Raw genomic sequence first — 13,833 nt, 5'->3', positions numbered from 1 at the left:
TTAAACCCTTTTTCCAAACAGCCTCCTGGGTGCTTTCCTGAAACAGGGTGAAATGACTTTTTAAAGCCTTGTACTGCCAAATGCTCATACGTCTCTTGCATTTGCTGAGCAGGCTGACTCTCTTCAGCTACAGTAGGAATAACTCTGATCTTAGCCATATATCACTAAGCATTGCTAAATTTCATGTTTCTTATTTGCAAAACAAAGGATTTGGGTTAGAGTTCTTTTAACTTCTTTTCTAGCTCCTTCTAAGGATTCATTTAAAGACTAAAGTACTTTAGGAAGTTGGTTGCACCTAAAAACAATTTTCCATCTAAGATATATAAGTTGGCCACACGCCTGCACACTGTTTGCCACCCGCAGTCCTGTTCCTCCAAGAGCCAACAATGGCAATGTCCAAGGTCAAGCACACACGCTTCCCTGTCTCCAATCAGGACCAGACAGGGATACTGTGAATCACTTCCAGTAGATCCAGTAGATGCAACAGATCTTCCCGTTTGTGTGGATGGGTGGGACTAATTAAATCCCTTCAAGTCAGGCCAAACACTGGGATTCAGGCCAACAGCTGAAGGAAGCCAGTTGCTATTTGATCAGAATGTAAGACATCTTCTGTGATCTCTCATCAAATGGCTGTGTTTTCATTAATCTGCTCATACTGGTCATTGATACAAACCAGTTCTTCCAAAGCCACCAGTGAGTCATTTCTTCCAAAACACTTCCAGAGTAAAGCTATTTGTGCTTCACTGAAGGCAAGGGCGTGAATAGGCAGATTTTCATTTCTTCCCTCAGTGGAAACGTTAACAGGCTGGAGGTTATTGCTAAACATCCATTTGAGGGAAAGTGATAAAATGGGGTCAGTTATGGGAACATAACTAAATTGTTTAGTTTTTTTGGTTTTGTTTTCCAAAAATTTATCTTGTGTATTTTCTAAATATGAGGAGGGTTGGGGTAGTGAATGCATGGGCCATTTATTTGCCACTCTCAGCTATTCAGAATACAGTTAAGAGTTTGAAATAAAGTGAAAAATACTCTCTAAATGGTTAAGATACATGTTGTACTAGTTGTGTATTGCTATTTAACAAAATTTCTGAAAATTTAGTTGTTTTACCAATGATAATCACTCATTAGCTCACAGTCCCTGAGGCCAGCAAGTTAGCAGTGCTTCTGCCATCTGAAGGCTTGACTGGGGCTGGAAGATCAGCTTCCAGAGTGACTCATGGCTGGCAAGTTGATGCTGGCTGTTGGCAGGGGACTTCAGTTCTTTGCCATATACACTCCCCATGGGACAGCTTGAGTCTCTTCACGACTTGGCAGCTGGCTTCCTCCAGGGTGTGTGATCCCAAAAGCCATGTGGGAGTTGCAATGCCTCTTATGACCTAGCCTTAGAAGTCACCTACTTACTGTCACTTCTGCAGGTCAGTCCTGATTTAATAGCTGAGATACAAAGGCATGGATACTGGAAGATGAGGGTCATTTGGTAAAAAGAGTCACCCGGAGGCTGGCTACTGCAGATGTAGCATGCAGCACCCAAAGACCTAAGTCGGCCCTGTTCTGGCCCGGTTTGAGGTCACTGCTCTCTTGGACTGCCCTCTGTGTGCCCTGGGCCAACAGATATTGCCACCCCCTGGTTCAGCTAAGCCTCCTCACTAATACCTAAGGAAGTCCTTGGGCTCAGGACTTTATAATAACCACAATAAGATTATTTGAGAACCAAATCCAGATGGTCGACAGGCCACGTGAGTACATGTACATCCAATTGTAACAATGCACAAGTGTGTACACAGCATTATCCTGACAAGAAGTGCCAATACTTCTTCTTTAGAGAACCAGCGACATCCGCTGCCCCAGGGAGCATGGCAGTGTGTGGTCCTCTTCTTTGGCTGACCGTGGTGGCTTCTGTATCCCACACGATACTTTTTCCTTCACACCTTCAATTCAGCAGACACGGTAGTTACTGAGCCTTGCTCGAAGTTCGTTCTGAAAGGACTGAGTCTGAAAGGACAGCTCCATTAGCTGTGTTTGCAGTGCTCTAGGTCCTTGCTCACCCACCCACTCTTTCATTCAGTCACCTGTGACCGTCCACCCTGCGCCCGGGTGGCTGGGGGCGCCTGCTCTCCTGTTGGCTTGTGAGCGACGTGCGAGACCAGACAGGGCTCGAGCGGGGGCTCCTCCGTTAGCCTGGGTCCTTGCGATGGCTTCTGTGAAACGTCCTTCCCCAAAGTGCCAGCAAACGCTGCTGTGCCCCGGGGAACGAGGTTTGAGGGGTGGCTCTGGTGCAGGCAGAGGACCCCGCTGCCGGGGCCCGCGGCGCTGAACGGACCCTGGAAGGGCCCCGCTTCCCGCCGCGCGGCTCTCCTCGCTGGGCGCCACGTCCCCTCGGTGCAGATGCTCACACTGTGGTCTCTGTGGGACGTGGCTCCTCTGCTGGGTTTTTGGTCGATTCCACGAAGGAGGCCGTTTGGTTCTCTCCGAGAGCCTCCTTCCCTCTGACACTGTGTATCTGGCCTCCAGTATGGGCAGGGCTCAGAGCAGCTCTTTTACGGGGGGGCGGCTGCTTGAAGAGGGTGGCGTGGCCGTCACACAGAGAAGGACAGGAACACGGCAGGCAGCAGGAGGGATTACTCAGGCGTCTGCCTGGGGACATTCAGGGCAGGGCTGGCTGCTCCACACGCCCCTTAAGAGCAGCAACAGAACCCACGCGATCGCTGGTCCGCTGGAGCGGGGACCCGCCCTCCAGGGGACGCACAGGACCGAGGGCAGGGGCTGCGACTGTGTGGAAACAGACGCTCTCTGCTCAGTCAAGTGTCTCGGGTGGAGAGGGGAAGCCTCTAGAATTCAGGGGTGACCTCACTCAGCTGCCAGCTAAGCCGCTGGAGCGGGAGGAATTCCTTGTCCGTTGGTGCCGTCATCTCTTGGGTGGTTGTGAAGATCTGCTTTGATGTGGGCTCTAGGAAGCCACCAGGAGTTGACAGGCCACCTGTGCAGTCCTCTGGGACGGGGCGGTTTGGTGAGCGTGTGCGTCTGTGTGTGTGCACGTCAGGGCGGTGTGGTCTGTGTGTCCGGAATCCTTAGCTTCCTGCCCTGTTCAAACCTCGGTCAGATGTGAGGGCGTCTGAGCACTTACCTTGCTCTTCTTGCCAACGGAGGGAAAGGTTTCTAGGTTTTCTCCACCCAGCACCCAAGGCCATATGTAAGCCAAGCACCAAAATAATGTTTTAAATATTCTAATCCACTGAAAGGGAAGACAGGTCAACTACTTAGTTATTAATACATTGATTCCACGTTTGCAGTGGTCTCCAGAGCAGCCACAGGTTCACTGCTTGTCAGGCAGAGGCCTGGGGTGCTGGGTGGAGACAGCTCCCCGCTTCCCTGACCCTCTCCCTGGGCCTTCCCAGCTCTCAAAGCTGGGAGCCTGGCATGACCCTGAAGGCAGTTGGTCACCCAGCCAGTCATGTGTGTAGTTTACGACGGGGTCAAGGACACCTCGCATTTCTGGCGGCTGCCCCGACCCAGGGCGCATGCGGGCACTGTGCACTGCACAGAGCCCTCTGACCGCACAGCCCAGCCGACGACAGCAGCCAGCCTGACAGAGGGCTCGGCTCGGCTCGGCGAACCTCCCGAGGGCTTGGGAGGCGCTGCACCCCGTGGGCACGGATCTCACGCTGACCCCCGCCAGGTCAGGGTCGTGCCTCCCCCATCTCACCTCAGGGCGCTCTGACCCCCTAGTTGAAGACCCGGGAGACTGCTCCCGAGTGCTCCACAGGCAGAGCCATTTGCAGCTGCTGCTCCGCCCTAAGGTGACGAGCCCCTTCTTGCCAGTCGCATCGTCCAATCCTAACCTCTCTAACTTTGCACCCAAAGGAGTGACATGGTCCCTGCTTTCTCGCCTTATTTGCCCCTCTCAGTTACTGTAAGTTTGTAGTCATTTGAAAGAGTTACTCTAAGGGACAGAAGGCCTGAAAGGAACCCTCTGGTCTGGCTGGTTTGGGCTCACCTGCTGCGAGCGAACAGGGCCACCTGCCCCCACGTGCTCTTAGCACCACATTGAGCAAAGGCTGCCACGTCTTTACTGAGACCCACAGAGAGGGTGTGGCCATGCCGGAGGGGTGGGTAAGAGACAGAGCTTAAATGCTACTTTATGGGACATGATCGATTTTGCCTTTTCCTTTCCTTTCTAAATATGTATTTGTGTGTATGTGTGTATGTGCATGTGTATATGTGTGTGTACGCGTGTGTATATATCTATATCTACATCTATATCATCTATATCTATGTCTATATCTGTATCATCTATATCTACATCTATATTATCTATATCTATATCTATATCTACATCTATATCATTTATGCCCATATCTGTATCATCTATATCTATATCATCATCTATCAAAATTAAGTCAAACTCCACTTTCAAAATGTTTAGTATTGTTTATAAAAAATTAAAACCAATTCTTAAAATAAGAGGAAAATGAAAAATTCACTGTTTTACAAGTGCCAGAATGTCTCCAGAGTTTCAGAGAGTTGGAATCAGGCAAAGTCCAGGCCTTTCAACCCCCATCGAGCCTGCCCTCTGCCTCCCTGCTGGACTGGCATTGCTGGGCATCAGGCTGCAGCAAACATGGAAGATGGAAAAGTTCAGGAAGCAAAGTGCTCAAGCGGGTAAGTGAGACCTGGGCTCAGGCCTGAGCTCCCCAGGCCGGGCCTGTGTAACCTTGGCCACATCACTTCCCCTCTCTGGGCCTCAGTTTTTCATTCTGTAAAAAAGTGTCCCTAAGTGACCCACCAGTGCCTGTGGGGCCAACATTCTACGACTTCCAATCATGGGGCAATAGAACCTGAGAACTGTCAACAGGCCCTGAGTCATCCCCAGAGCCCGCACCTCCCCTCCCCAGTAGAGGGTGACCATCACCGGGCCTTGGATGGTCTGTGATGTGCGGTGGTGAGCACAGCAAGGACTCGGGGCTAATACACTTGCCAGGCGGATTTTCTTCACCGTTTCCAACTGAGACCCACAGCAAGTTGGGCTAGGAACACACAGTAGGGTATCTAATTCCAGCTCCTTCCTTGACTAGCTCTGGGATGTCAGGCACAGAGCTGTTACATTCACCCTCTTGGGGCTTCTCCATCAGAATATGTGCTGGCAAGGCCTTGGTGAAGACTGTGCCTAGGACAGTGCCTGCCCCACTGTGTTGTTCAGCTTGTGGTTATGATGATGTCTGGGATTCTTCATAGGGAACTGAGGACGACATGCGAGCCCCGGCCCACCAGCAGCAGCAGACCAGGATGAGAGCTCGTTACTCATAAAACATCTTAGTGAGTGCAAAGCAACAGTTACATTTTCCAGAAAACATTTGACTTTAGTTTCCTGGAAGCGTTTTTATAGCTTCACAGTAATAAACATTTTTCTTGAATTGAATTGAAAGGCTGAGTGGGTCCACTGACATTTTCTCCTTTGGACAGCATTCAAACAGCAAAATCCTGTTATCCCAACTTGGAAAACCCCTATTTTGACTATATGTGACCAATAATTACCTTCAAATTTAGATGGAATGAGCAGCCAACTTCTGTCATCAACGTATTTATAAAGATTATACTATTTCAATATTTCTAGTTTACATGTTTTTCACTTGGGTGATTTTTTTTTTCTGAATCATGATTAAAAAAATATACAGGTGAATAAAAATATAAAAGGTTTTACACATAATCCTCCTACTCCTTATAACTAAGCACTTGTGTTAGTAAATATTTTTTTTATTTTCAAATAAAAATCCATCTCAAAGGAGCATAGGAGAGAGAGGGGGAGAGTCTATCGGTTCTAAAACAGTAAAGTAAAACCCAGGAACAGAACAGTTGCAGGCATGGCTGGATCCAGAGACCGTCAATGTGCCCTCTCTGTGTCTCTCGGACAGATGGGCTCTCTTGGTGCGGCAGTCCACGGGACAGATCACCTTCCCCCATGCTTCTGGCTGAAGAAGCCCCGGGAAGGGTCTGACCTGTCCAGCTTGTGTCATGCCCTCCCCTGGACGAATCGCTGTGGCCATGAGCATGTGGTCACCGACCAGGCCTGCGTGGCCTGCCCTCATCCGTTCCACAGCTCAGACAGTGTGCCTCTGTCTTTGTGTCACTGTTTCCTCATTTCTAAATAGTGAGAAGAATATTCTGGTTGATTGCTTAAGGCTGTCGTGCAAGTAAGTTGTTTGGGGATGACTTTCCCTCATGTGCTTGACTTCCCGGGAGAGCAGTTTTGCCTGACAATCAGAGGTGGGTACAGACACATTCATAGCTCAGGCAGGACATGGCTGCACAGGATTACCCGGGGGAGGGGATCTGGGCTCTCTTCCCACTGGAGATTTCTCCTTTTCTGAGTTTTTTAGTTGCTGCTAGTACACCCAGAGCTGAAAGTGGAAAGCTAGGTTGAAATGAAAGGCTTCGAATTTATTCTTGAGAAATCCCAAAGCCTTTGCAGTGCCTCTCACCTGTCAAGATCAAGGGCACTCCAGTGAAACGTGGTGATCGTTTGCGTTACCTGACCGATGCGCAGCATCCTGCTGTTTCAACAGATGGCTTGTCTGTTATGGGGGCAGTGGGGGTAAGTGGCTCTTTTTCCTGTTCAGAACCAAGAGGAAGGCCTCCTGGGGGCACCTCCCAAGTAAGGGAAGCCCCTTGAGAATGGAAGTGAGCCATCGCTTTCTCAGGGCTATCCCGACAGCTCAGGGATCCCGCGTTTTTGAGATTTTCCTTCAAGACCAGGAAAAAAAATAATTGGGGAAAATAAATAACATGCTACCTTAACTACTGGGACACATGAAGTGACTCCATCCGTGCCACCTCACTTTGTGAGTCAGACGGCCCACGCTCTGTTTGTAGGTGGAGTGCTGAAGTGTCACCTGAGTCACTAGGCCCATGTCACACACTAGCTGGGACCCAACTGGAACCTTGACTCTTTCTCTGGGTGCTCACCTCAGACGTGTGCACAGCTTCGGTTGTAAATTTGGGGTAATTTATTTTCACACCCTCCTTAGGAAACAGGCCTTACATATTCAACAGAACTTTACATCACACATCCTAAAATTAAAAAACTCACCTAACCAAAAAGACCATACAGTTTTTCTCCCGGGATCACCTCCGTGACCTCTCTGCAGACCTTCTCTGTACTGCTGCTCTGTGCACCTGTGGACAAGCAGACACTCCCCCTGTTATCAAATGTACTTTCACATCTTTCCCAAGTACATGATCGGCTTTCCCTTGTAAACACACCGTGAAACTTGTTTACCTGTGAGTGCGAGGCCTCCCGCTCCCGTGCTCCATGGAGCAACTACTGGAAGGTTGGTAGAAGGTGGCTCTTGGCTTTGCATCCACGTGAATGTGCGCCTGTGATCGGTGGGCTAGCACCTGAGGCGTGGGGCTCCCCAGGGTCCCACTGCAGGAACCTCTTAATTTCTTCCTGCATGAGAACCCCCACGGCACAGCCAAAGTGATATTTCAAAATTCTGAGTCTGTGATATTTCCCCAAAACTAATCAAGCCTCTTCTTCTTGGCCCCTTCCCTCCCAGCTGTTTCCCCTCCTCGGAGTTAGTGCTGGCCAAGCATTGGGCTCTGGGCCTTCAATGACCCAAGTGAGGCACCAGGAGCCTACTGAGGTGACAATGACATGTGTGCCCCTTGCTCCCGGGGCTCTTCTGTCTATAATTTCAAGATCTGGAGCTTTCCCTGATGGGGGAGCCCGCCTGCCCCATATTGAATTGACTTTGCTAAACTTCCTGCCTCTCATCTGTAAAGTGGGAACAGCGTGCTGCACTCAAGTCCCCACAGGGCTATGTGGTGATCAGATGAGAGATGACCCATAGAATTTTAGAGGGACGACCAGCCTCTCCTCCAGCCTCTCCTCCAGATAAGGGGAGCCCCCTCAGGTTAGTGGGAGGACAGGTTACCTGCAGGCACAAACCAAACACCTGTAACCACGGTACAGGGACTGACGAGATCCAGACACGTCGCTTCGCTTGGTCCGCGCGCAGGTCCTGTGTGAGCCTAACGGTGGTTCTCCCGCTTTCGCCGATGAAACATCAAAGGCTGAGAGAGGTAAAGCGACTTCGCTTCCAAAGCTGTCCTTTTCCCCTTGTACAGCCACTTATAAACAACATTGCTCTTAAGATAGAGTTTTTCAGGAAACAATTCAAAGTTGTGACGGGTTTTTGAAAATATAAAGGCTATCCGTATCTTTACGAACAAGAGTCTTGTCTTCATTGTCGCCTTTTGGGGACACCAGACTTGTCTAGATTTGGGTGCATTTGATGACAAGATGCTGGAGATTCGAGGCACCCCAGAGGGTCACTGTCTTGCCAGAGGCAACAACGTTCTGGCTGAGTTTGGACATCTGCTCTTCTCATGGCCCATTTTCAGTGCCGGTGGTGAAGGCGGCCGCCTTCTCCTCTGGCGAATATTCTGGGCATGTCTAAGCCTTGGCCCTGAGGCATTGTGAGAGGGAAGATCAAAGATTTGGGAATCAGAAAAATTAAGTGGGAAGACCAGACCTGCCACTTAATAGCTGTGTGACGGATCATTTCTTCAGCCTCGCTGGGCCTCACCTTTCTCTGTGGTGAAATGGGTTTATTATGTCTAGTTGCGCTGTTACTGAGAGGATTGACGGAGATGAAGTACGCAAAGTCCCTGTCACAGAAGTCAGTCAACAAGCGGTAACTGACATCTTCAAGTGTCAACACTCAAGATCCCTCCCTCCTCCACCGTTCCCTCCCCCCTCCCTCTCCCCCTTCCCTCCCTCCCGCTCTGCCTGTCCTGTCTTCCCATCCCACTCGTACACCCCTGCACAATCATGTGAGGCCTTCGGCTCTCCTAACCTATACGGGGGAACTAGCAGGGTTGCTTCAACAGTTGGGACAACTAAGTTCCTGCTCTCAGCCCCAAGGAGAGCTTCCCTGCTCTCGGCAGGGCGGAGCAGGCTCGGGAGCGAGGGGCCTGAGCTCCCCTCTCCTTCCCCAGGGCTTCTCCAACCAGCTTTGTCTTGCTGCCTAGACTGGCTGGAGGTGGCCATCGCCAGCACTCCCCAGGGGGTGTCATAGTGGTGAATTAAATAACGGCCACCTGGAGAACTCCACCCGAGATCCCCTTTTCTCCAGTGAAGACTCAGAATGGGGAGTCAGGGAGGACTTAAGGAACCAACATCCAGAGAAGTGATGTGACTCGTCCAGGACCTCAAAACTAGTCTGTGCCCAAACCATGGTAAGTAACTAATTCTGGGGGACAAAAAGGCAGCAACCTTTTAATGAATATTTGAAACAATGCATGTTTCTCTTCTGGATTTTCCCTAGAGTTTGAACTCAGTATTATAACGTTGTCTGGTTGGACTGTAATGTGGCCACAGGGTTGGACTCTCCTTGGTCTGCATTTCACTGGGGTAAAAGGACCACTGGATGGGTGGGAGTAGAGATCTGAAGGCCAGTCTTAATTCACGCTGCTAGTCTTTTCTTGGGTACTTCAGGTTTTCCCAGGAATAAAATGAGTTGGATAGAAAAGATGGTTTCCATTCCTCTTGGTTGTTTAATGTTCTAAAATTGGAGCCCTTTGGTTAGAAGAAATCTACATCATCTCAAAATATAGAAAATAAAATGCAAAACAACTTTGGTTGGAGTTGGGAGGAAAAATGGGAACCCCAAGGCACATGAAGGAACCCTAGGGTTCCTCAGAGCACACTCTGAAGACTGCTGGTTTGGAGGCTCTGTGAGATGTTCTGGTTGTGTAAATGTGTGAGACATGAGGGTGGAGGCTGTGGTAGCAGAGACCTTCCCCTCTCCAGGGTCCTCCTAGGAGTGTACATTTGTTTCAATGCCAGTAGACGTGATTTCTCCCTTCATTTCCTACCCACATGCTAAGGTGATGGGTTTTAGGGTCAACATAAAGTTATACCTTGACCTCTGTCTTCAAAGAACTATCCCTAAACATTCATAGGGCAGTGCTCCATGAATATCTGATGAATAGATGAGAAAATGTCTTTTGAGCTGTACAAAAGCTGAAAGGTGTGCCTAGAGCCCAGTCCTTAGTAAGAGGTATATTTGACATTGCACCCAGAGTGTATGCCCATGTGCACATGGACGCAGCTGAAAACCTATGTATATTCCCTCTCTGTGTTTTGCTCTTTCAAAGATGTTGGTAGTGACCCACCACAGTGTTTTCATAACCCATGAACAGGTTTTATGCTCCAGAGAATGCTGGTGAGAACATGGCGTGCTCAGTGGTCATCCCCTACTCGAACTGGGGTTACATTTAGGTCTCTCTTGCTACATCAGGGGTCAGCAAGTGTGGTCCACAGGCCAAGTATGGCCTGTTTCTTGCTTTGTATGGCCTGGAGGCACCAGGCGAGCACTATGAGCCCTAGCTGGGGTGTTCCCTCCACCCCTGTCCCCACTCTGCTCCTAGCACCTGTTGGGTTCCCGGTCTGGGAGTTGAAGACCATGTAACTTCACTTTTTGTCTGTTGCCCAAGGGGAGACAGCCTGGCTCTCCAAGAGAAGGTCTGGGTGTCAAGGGGCAAAGAGAAATCGATGGTGAAGGCCCAGTCCTCTTCACCACTCCCAATCTGCTGACCTGGCCTCCCAGGCTCCCTCCCTCCAGCAGGTTGCCCTCCTTCCTGAGACTGTGTCCAACACATGCACCTGGGCCAGAAGTGTGCCTACACCCAGGGTAAGTATACATATTTGCTTCTTGGCCCATGATGTCTAAGATATTTACTACCTGGTGTTTTACAGGAGAAGCTTGCCCACTCCTTGCTGTACAAGGAGAGGCTGTGCATCACATAATCCTAGAAAGACTCGGCTTCTTTGAATCACAACACACAATAGTATTAGCTACCATTTATTAAGGCCCAGCAAGGGTAAGTAACTTGCCTAAGGTCACACAGATAGTAAGTAGCAGAGTAAGAATTTTGCCGAGGCAGTTTGGCAGAAGAGCATAAATGTCAGGACTGGGTTTCCTGCCATCTGACAGCAGGAGGCCTCCCAGCTTCCACTTGTCCAGGGATCATTCTCACCCCAGGGCTGCCGGGCAGCTCTGTGCCCCGCCCTCTTTGTGAGCTCGCTTTGGGGGGCTGCCAATGCTTCCTTTTTAATTATAGTGGCCCCGCCTCAGAGCACTGAGGCCCGAAGCTTCTATCTTTCTGGCATTTTCTTTCCTGTGCGGCCCAGATTCAGTGGTTCCTTTGTGAATTGGCCAGTTCCGTTTCAGAAACTTAGGTTTCCTCTTAAACTTCACCTTGTGGTTCATGGAGACGGCCACTGTTTTTAAGTGCTGCCAAGTTCAAGTTCGGGTGTGTCAGCGTTGACCAGCCCCGCCTCTCACCCCGAGTCATCTTCCCGAGGGGCAGAGCACGCCCACGGTGCCACTCAGGGACACGCGGTGCAGTGGGTTTTCCAGGAACTGGCTCTCATGCTCCCACAGCTAAGTTGTACACTTGTAACTATTTTGTTAATCTTCATAAAATAAATAATGCTGTGCCTTGTGTTCTTAAGCACAGCCCATAGCGCACATTTAATCTTTTCCTGATAACTTAGTGGAGCCATGAACGGCATGAGTTACTGTCTGGGCTGTGGCCGGGGGAGCGGTGTGGCTCGGAGGGAGTCACGTAAACTCGCGCGGTTTCCCTGTCCTCCGTGCGGCGGGTGAGTGTGTTACTGTCCCTGCAGAGTCAGAGACGGGGAAGTGAGGCCCTGCTTGGAAAGCCTCTGGCACAGTGACTGACGCACGGTGTGCTCCCCGGGTGCTGATGCTTGATGACAACGTAGCCGCCGCTGGGAGTTACGAGGGAATGAAAACCTCCAGGGCTGCTGGCTGCACCGCACGAGGCTTTTGCTGACGCGTTTAAGCCGGGCCTGCCCAACTCTGGCTTTTCTCGAACACAGCCAGGGCCCGGAGCCAGCGCTCCCGGCTGCGCCCCGCTATTTGCTCCAACCCTAAGTGACCCCCCACTGCTGGAACTTTTGAAGATGTATTTTCATTTTAGAGTGTTTTCTGCCTCTTCCCAAGAGCAGCTAATCGTTACTAAGGGCCTTGCTGGCACGTCCTCTGCCTTGGCCTTCACTTGCACCGGGGCCCCACCTGCACCCCGGTGCCCAGAGGGCAGGATTTAAGGAGCCACTGCTCTCAGGGCTTTCGGTTGGGTTGGGGGCCCTGGGCACCTGTTTGCCTCTGCTGGTCCCGGCCGCACACGGACCCCCTTCTCTCTTGTCCCTTCAGTCTCCGCAAGGACAGAGTCCGCGTCTGTGCTGTTCGCTGCACTGAGCCGGTGCTCAGGAACCCAAGCACGACGGTGCCCGCAGGAACCCCGTGCGGAGGTGCCACCACCCTTCCTTCCGAGTCTTTTACAAACAAGGAAGCCGAGGCACAGAAGGCTGACCAATTGGCCTGAGGTCCCCGGGAGGTGGCAGCCACCCTTCAGCAACACCACTGCCCGAGAAGCTCTGGCTCCAAACCGGGCTGTGGGGTCCAGGAAACCAGCAACCGCACCTTAGGAAAGAACTGCGGGAAGCGATTGCCCGCCGCCTGGGGGTGAGGCTCCCCTCCCCTTCCCTCCTGTGGGCGTCGGTGTCGGTGTCATTCCACAGTGGGGCTGTTAGCCCGGAGGCCCAGAGTGTCCCTCCCTCCCCTTCATCCCCACGTCGCTGCTCTCACTGACCCCCAGCACAGGTGTCTGCCTGCGGGGCAGCTGAGGGGCCCCTACTGGTTGTCTCCAGGGCCTCTTACTTGGTAAAACAAAAAACGACAACAGCAAACCTCGCAAACTCCCCAGAGGGACAGTTGGCCTCTGCCCCTCCCTCACTGTGCCCATGGCTGGGGTTGGGTGCGACGAGCCCTGGACATGCTGCGTGGGACAGCCGCTTGCGGAGGGGGCCGAGGGCTGCAGGGAACCGAGCTCGGGGGAAGCGACTTCTGAGCCGCCCGAGTGAGCCTGAGCCGGCCCGTCGGACACACACCGTGGGCGCAGGCTTCAGAGCTCAGGGTGACCGCTCCACTTCGTAGCTCCCTTCGCCCAAACCCACCTCTTCTTGCAGAATTATTAACCATACCCATCCCTAAATAAAACAGCGTGCTCACCTGAGACGCCTCTAGACTGTGACTGTGAACTTCACTTTACAGCACATACACCGCTGACATCACGCATTGTCCATGTCCCGGAATTTTGGATGCCTGCTTAGCATCTTCTCGGAAGCCAGGCTCACGATGCCCTTGAAGCAGCGATAACACTGTTTGGACTTGGAACCTGCTCCCAGGAAACTGCTCGGGAGACCTGGTTGCCTAACGCCCAGGTTTCTTTATGCTCACCCTGGAGCAGGAGCTGCGGTTCAGTAACCTCGGGCGGCTTGTTTCTAAGGGTTAGGACACTGCTGGCCACTGAGGCAGGGACTTTTTACTGGATTTCTTACGAGGCCTTAGGTTCCACCTGAGCAGCCCAGAGGGATTCAGGGCCAACCGTGTGTGGAGAGAGCAGGCGATGTTATTCCAGGGTGACAAAGGGCCTCTGGACCGCACGCCTCCCTCGCTGGGCTGACGCTCTCCTCTGGGGTCTGGAGAGGTAACAGGAGGGAAGGGGTGTACGTGAGAAGGGGATTGCTTCCAGGAAGCCCGACGTGGCATAAATGTGCCCTGCAGAGAGCCTCAAGAACGTTTTTTGTTGTAAAGAGCAGAGAAAATCACTAGCATGGGCTACTGCTGGTGGTGTCCCTGGACAGGAGACCACGCACCCAGCTCTCCACCTTGCCCCGCGTGGTGGTGCGGCCACCCACCAAGCCCACACGCAGGGTTTGCCCTGCTTCCTGGGGCTCTCAGG

The 13,833-nt window shown here is 51.6% G+C and overlaps 1 long non-coding RNA gene across 2 annotated transcripts; it reads right to left on the bottom strand.

The window, feature by feature from the left end:
• Positions 1-5,775: 5,775 nt before the first annotated feature.
• On the bottom strand, positions 5,776-13,418 carry LOC308565969. Of its 2 annotated transcripts, XR_014000098.1 has the most exons (5): positions 13,101-13,418; positions 7,932-8,465; positions 7,274-7,444; positions 7,085-7,170; positions 5,776-6,738 (listed from the first exon to the last, which is right to left on the bottom strand). It is a non-coding gene; the product is annotated as an uncharacterized lncRNA (long non-coding RNA). The 2 variants fall into 2 exon arrangements; XR_014000097.1 differs by having other exon boundaries at positions 7,085-7,444.
• Positions 13,419-13,833: the final 415 nt, after the last annotated feature.

The sequence above is a fragment of the Miniopterus schreibersii genome (assembly GCF_964146895.1).
Source record: "Miniopterus schreibersii genome assembly, chromosome: 13".
In the NCBI taxonomy this organism is placed as follows: domain Eukaryota; kingdom Metazoa; phylum Chordata; class Mammalia; order Chiroptera; family Miniopteridae; genus Miniopterus; species Miniopterus schreibersii.
This window is presented reverse-complemented; position numbering and strand designations above follow the sequence as displayed.